Source organism: Gymnodraco acuticeps, unplaced genomic scaffold (assembly GCF_902827175.1).
Source record: "Gymnodraco acuticeps unplaced genomic scaffold, fGymAcu1.1, whole genome shotgun sequence".
NCBI lineage: Eukaryota > Metazoa > Chordata > Actinopteri > Perciformes > Bathydraconidae > Gymnodraco > Gymnodraco acuticeps.
Window position 1 is genome coordinate 445,669 of NW_022991216.1, and position 6,859 is coordinate 452,527.

Genomic DNA, 6,859 nt, shown 5'->3' on the forward strand with positions numbered 1-6,859 from the left:
GTGACTGAGCTCGTGAAATGTCTACGGGAGGGCGGGGGAGCATCGCTGCGGGGCAACTGTGGACCTCTGTCGCCTGTCAGCGCAATTTATATGATGCCGTTTAAAAAAATGAAGGGCAGTGCCGGCCGTCAGCGTACCGAGCCGGCCGTCAACGGCCCGCTGACGACCGGCCGTTCTGTGATTCTCCAGGTCCGCCCTGTATTCCACCGGGTCACCGCAGCACCGCGGTGCAGACGGACCCGCTGGAATACAGGGTCTACCGCGTTTAGGAACCGTTAAGCAGAACCGAAATTGTGTATTTTGTATGGGTACCCGGTACCCGGCATTTTCTTATCGGTTCTCATCTGGAACCGAGTTTCGGTTCCCAACCCTACTATTTTCAATTGGTTAGTATTACATTTTGTGAGAGTGTGGTGACACTCATTTTAATGAAGACAAATGTGTGTATCTTGAAATTCATTTATTTGACAGAGCTGGAAACTGATACATACTTGTTTGTGTTTACCTACACAGTCATCACAGATGAGCCAAACAGAGTAGAGGATGAAGAAAGGAGAACAGGAGAAAGGGACACACAAGAAGGAGAAACAACAGACAAGAACGACAATGGAGACAACAATGAACAGGAACACCAGAACAGACAAGAATCAATGGGTAACATGACTGATTTAGGGACTGCAGATACAGGGTCAAGGCAAGTGAGACATCACTGCTTTCCATCCAGCATGTTTGGCCAGCAAAAGAGATCATTTCAACCGCAAACAGCAAGTGATGAGGGATTATTATTTCCTCCTTCCATCCCTTTTTTCTGTTTAATCTGATTACTAACTACTTCTAATAATTTGACATAGTTTATGATTTAATTGGAAAATGAAGTGTTTTTAAATAATAAACCCGTTTCTGATTCTGATTCTTTGATTTCTTTTTGACATATGGGTGTTGAGAGATGTATCCATATCTCTTAATGTTGCTCTCAAAGTGCACAAGATTGATGCTTTTAACTTCAGTATTTAAAAAAGTCTTCCTGGGGGCCCCCCCCAGAGGAGGTGAGTTCCCCCCAAAATAGCACTTTATCTCTGCTTATGTAACTCCGGTGTAGTGTCCCCTCGGCAACAGATCACTCAGAGCTGGTGATTACTTTCCTGCATTTCAATGGACAGCATATAAAAAGGACACGTGAGCTGCATTGCTTAAGAGATCCTCTCATGCTATCTCTTTTACAAAATAAGTGTCCAGTCAACAACAAAACATCAGTGATCGTATAGTGGTAGTATATTTTTCACAAGCAATGTGAAACATTAAACTTATACAAACTGGTGTACAAAACTCACATACCTGCGTTGATCTCCTGGAGAGTCTCTACTCTTTCTTCTCCACATCTCTTGTCCACCATCAGAGATTGCAAACATTTCAGAAACAGCTAGAGGTAGGAGACAAACAACTTGTTCGCTGGGCATGTCAAAAACCTCCCTGCTTTGATCAAGACTTTAGGGAGCCTTTCAGCCCCTCTAGTAAAGGGACTGGAAAGCAAGCTTTGCAAATTCAGTACCATCTACATGCTTGTCCTGTTCCAGACACTGCTCTCAACCACTCAGGGCCTGCACAAATACCTGCAGAAAGAAACAATTGACTTGGTGCAGGCAGTAGATTACAAAACAGCAGTTGAGAACACACTGAAAGTTACCAAAGTAACGAGAAAGCACATGAGGTCTATGACAAGACCAAGGCCCTGTGCAATGATCTTGATATTCCCGAAACTGAGACACAGAGGAAGAAGCGTAGAAACATGGAAGACTTTGTAGTCAAGGCATCATGTGGAGCAATGTGAAACATTAAACATAAATAAACTGGTGTACAAAACTCGCATACCTGCATTTAAATGGACAGCATCAAAGGACTCGTGAGCTGGGTTCTGGTGCTCAGATTAGATGTTGATGATCACGTTGATAAATCATATAAAACAAATAGCCAATCTCACAAAAAACATGTTGCTGTGACTGTGAGCATTAAACAATTAACATTAAACTAAACAAACACAACAGTACGTTATTGTCCTTATAAAATAAAAACATACATTTTGTCCACCGAGATAATACAGGCACCTTACCCTCAAGAGATCCTCACGTGCTATGAGAGTCTCCCACAATCCATTGCCGTAACAAAGCTAATGCAGGCACACGTTTGTGACACCAGATGGCGCAATTGTGTATGTGCGTGTGGGGAGTCTTGCAGTAGAAAATGTGACTGGAGCGCCGCCACTGTGGGCTAAGCCCCGAATGTTTCCAGGTCCAGGCGACGCCCCTGGTTGCAACAGCAGCTATTTAGGCTAAATGCTAACGTCCACATGCTAACATGCTCATAGTTACAATGCTATCTTGTGGATATTAAGAAGGTAATAGCTTGCTCTCCGTTTTAATTTAGCATGCGTGATTAAACTTTTGACAAATAGCACTGAACACAAACCACGTCTGAGGCTGTAATGTTATTCATTTTGTAGGTATTGGCTCATAAATCAAATAAATGACAAATATAATTGCATGGTTCCCAGAGGATGAGTCCTACTAATTCTAATGTTTTTAAGAGATTCGCTTCAGCATTTAACAGTTACTGTCTAGATTCAAGATGATAATCATTAAGTCAATGGGATCATGGATGCCTCTATTTAGACCATCCATCCAATAGTTGTTGAGATATGAGGGGGACCAAACAACAGTGACATCCGAGTTGTAAAATATATGACTATTGATTGGTTTTTATTGATTCAAGATTTCTGGAGTAATGTCGCAAGTAGACAGTATATGTGATTGACCTGCATACAAAAATGCCTGTTATTGCCATGACATGTACATTGTAAAGTATTTACTCTAAAACCTGAGCCTGATTCATGTTTAAATGAACAAAGTCAGCATTTTAAAGCGCCCTGCAAACATTTAGCCTCCTTAAAAAAAGTAGAGCACATTTTATCCCCTGTTTTTATTATTAGCAGAGTTCTGTGTGCTCTCGCTGTGTTTTTCCCCAAGATGAAACATTTGTCATTGTTAAACTGTGTTCAGGGACAAGAGCTGAAATGATTGTGTGAAGTAATGAAACCATTAATGTGGCAAAGAGTGGCCTCCTGCTGTGTGGATGATTTTAGAGTAATTCTGGGGTTGGGCCCACATTCTCGCTCGCACACACACATTCATTTTGTAAAGGAAATTGAGGCCTTTTATTTCAGAAAAAGACTAGATGGATGAACAGCTTCAGACACACACACACACACACACACACACACACACACACACACACACACACACACACACACACACACACACACACACACACACACACACACACACACACACACACACACACTTAAACACACATTGTTCCTTTTTTGGGATCTGAGCTTATTCATGAGTCTTATTATGCTGAGGTTTTCAGGTTTCTCCTTTTGATGTGTCATTGTGTTTCTCTATAGCCTATTAGGTGGTTTTCTTCTTTTCTGAGTAACGTTTCATGAACACCCCCCAATACACCCTCACACACTCCCACAGTATTCCTTTTGGCACTAATGATGCCATGTTGTGCATTTGTCTGAATTTTCTGAAGTTGCTCCAGCAGGTTTATACTCGGAGCTGACTGATTCCAGATTTTTTGTGAAGCCGAATCATGTTAGGTTGTGCGTGAGAAGAGCCAGCCGTTTGTTAATTTGTTTTGAGGTTTGTTTGTTTTACTCATCCGTGTGAGAGGCAGCAGCAGAATCCGAACAGTATGTGTTTATTGTATAAATGCAGTTGTTAATATTAGGGGATGAACACGTTTCCTTAATATTTCTCTGGTATTATACATCAAATTTGACTTTAGATATTTTATATATTCACAGTGGTGTAAAGTAGCCAAGTACATTTACTCAAGTACTGTACTTAAGTACAATTTTGAGGTACTTATACTTTACTTGAGTATTTCCATGTTATGCTACTTTGTAATTCTACTCCACTACAATTCAAAGGTAAATCGTGTATTTCCTTCCACTACAATAATGTATTACCTTTAGTTACTTTGCAGATGTGGATTAATTATAACAAAATTCTGAAATGGGCCAATCTGCAGCGAGTACTTTTACTTGTAGTACGTAATATGTTGATGCTTATACTTTTTGTTGAGTAACATGTTGAATACAGGACTTTCTACTTTTACTTAAGAACAAGATCAGAGTACTTTAGCCATATCTCAAATCCTTGTAAGTTCTGAAAATAGTTTCAAGTTCAATAAATAACCAGGTTTTAATATGCATTTAAGGCTGTTTTCAGACTTATTGAACTCAATTACCCTCCCACCAGTACCACTAATAAAGGCCCTGACACACCAGGCCGATATCGGCTGTTCTCGTAAGTCGGGAGACGAAGCGTGTCCTGTCGCCCAAACTCAATTCGGTGTGTCCCGCACCGTCGACCGTGACACGCCTTATTTGGACTGCCTGTCCCGATGCATGGCCGATTCAACATCGGGTCTGGCAGTCGGACCAAACAATCACTCTGATTGGCTGTTCAGCTAGCGAATCAGTGCATGAGAAGCGAAACGGAAGTGAGGGACGTAAACAAACGATTTAAGAAGGCACACACAGACTGATATTCATTTTCATCTCATCATGGCGATCTGGAATGACGGAAACGAAGACCTGCTCATCACCTTGATCCAGGAGAGGCCAGCTCTGTACGACATCATAGAGAAAAGGTACTCGAACCGAGTAGTGAAAACCGGACTCTGGCGAGAGATTGAAACGCAACTTGGTTTCTCGGGTAAGATTATATTTTTCATCAATTGAGCTCTTTAGCAGATATTGTTGGCTTTTTATTGTTTGCCAGCGTACAGTGACGTTAACGTGAAATGTAATTTGTTATTTCAACATTGTGTTTTGTTGTTATCTTGTTGCTAGCTGTTGCTAGCTGTGCAGTTTGGCACTGCATATAGAATATGAATTGGACATGCTAACTAGCCACAATGCTTACATCGTTTATTTGTGTGCTTCAGAGAAAGAGCTGAGGAAGAAGTGGGATTCTCTGCGAACCCAGTACACCCGGTACAGGAGACTTGCCCCTTCGGGTAGCTGTGGAGCACCAAGGACTGGCAGACAGCAGTGGATCATAACCAGGCTGCAGTTTGCACACGCTATTTGTTTTTGTTTATATCACGCAGTCTGTTCTTCTTCTCTGTCTTCCGGTTGTTGCCTATTTTTAATGACGAATACACACTACCGCCGCCTGCTGGTAAGGAGAGTTATTGCCACTCACGCACTGAAGTCTTTGCGGTGTGTTCCCGTGCGACACATGGCCAAGACGCAGGAGAACACGGCGACGCAACAGTCGGCGTCGGCGAGTCCTCTGGTGACTGCTTGGTGTGTCAGGGCCTTAACATGCATCTATAACCCACAATCCTCTAATTTGCCCAAATAGTTTGAACGACACATGATCTCCAAATGCTTTCAGTCCATTGATTCACATGTTGCAGCTACAGGCCTCGGCTTTGAATCCCACTTTGGCTTCCGCCTCATTCCCCATGCAAGATGCATATGCAGATTGCACATGAGCCCTTGTGAAAATAAAGGCACTTGTGGTGAGGGGGTCTGAAAAGTCTCCTGAAGTGGTAGACTCTGCGGCCTAATTAACATGCCATAGGTGTTAATTGGCAGCTGGCAGCAGTCAGAGCATGCAGCAGGTGAGCACCAGCGCTCGTTGAACTCAGTTGCACTGAATGGCACGAGGAGTCACTGGAGGTTTATACGGCAGAGATTTGCAAATCAATGCTCACGGCTGGAGGTTAATTTGGATGTGGAGAAGTCTGACATCATGTTTCCAACCTCATTCAGGAGGTTAAATCACCATTTTCCCTGCTTTTTTGTTTTGTGCCCATAGAATTGGATTATATTAGAATCTGATCATTTTACTACAGTGGTGTGTGAGAGCTTTTTTCTCATTTAGAAAATCAATGTTTAATAAGGCATGTTGGTGTTGATAGCTTCATAATTTAAGTTATTTTGAACGTTATCACTTTAAAGTCACTTGTCAGTAAAAGGTGATAATTTGTTCCCAGCAAAGTGAAGCCTCCTGCCTGACAGAGGATTAGCAGACTCCCATTAATAATGGTAGGTAATAAGAAATGCATGTGGATTATTGAAAATGCTTCAGATAATCCAGCTGTTATTAAATCCATTAAACACACAGGTTCCCATATTAACCTAATTACTTTTATAATACGAAATTGTACTGAGCCTCAAATGCATTGTTTTTTTTTCAGGTGACTATTAATTTAGCTAAACTAGACTTAAAGGCATTGTTTATCATTCAATGTAACTGATTTAAAAGAGTAATTTCCCATAAAGAATGAGCAAATGCTTCAAAATTAAAACATTGTGTCCTTTCAAAATTAAATCATTTTTTCAAATAAAAAAGTTTAAAAGTTTGTATTAATAATGAAACTATAAGGAGGTTATCCCCCTCTTTAAGTTTAAGAGCCTGAACTTTTTTAAAGTTGTCCTGTTTGTCTTTATTTAATTGTTAAGAAGCTCTAAAGCTCTACCTTTTTCGGCGGCAGCAAACCTCTCTTCTCCTCCGCCCCTCGGGTGGGGGGGGGGGGGGGGGGGGGGTCGTGGCCGTGGCCCACATTCCCTCCCAGCCTCCCGCGGACCCTGAGCGATCTAAACCTGACCAGTCAATTAGAAGAGCAAACTAGATGTAACCAAACACAGCATCGCGTGCAGCTCTGAGCCAATAAACATCCACGCACGCGCGACATAACAGTCTGCACCCGGGATTACTGAGCAGGGTTTACTCATTACTTTAGAATACACATTACAAAAACGCTTAATTTCTCTGTGATA

At 41.8% G+C, this 6,859-nt stretch overlaps 1 long non-coding RNA gene across 1 annotated transcript; it reads left to right on the forward strand.

The window, feature by feature from the left end:
* The first annotated feature begins 4,721 nt into the window (after positions 1 to 4,721).
* Positions 4,722 to 6,430, forward strand: LOC117561381. The gene is made up of 2 exons (XR_004571363.1): positions 4,722 to 4,781; positions 5,014 to 6,430. It is a non-coding gene; the product is annotated as an uncharacterized LOC117561381 (long non-coding RNA).
* Positions 6,431 to 6,859: the final 429 nt, after the last annotated feature.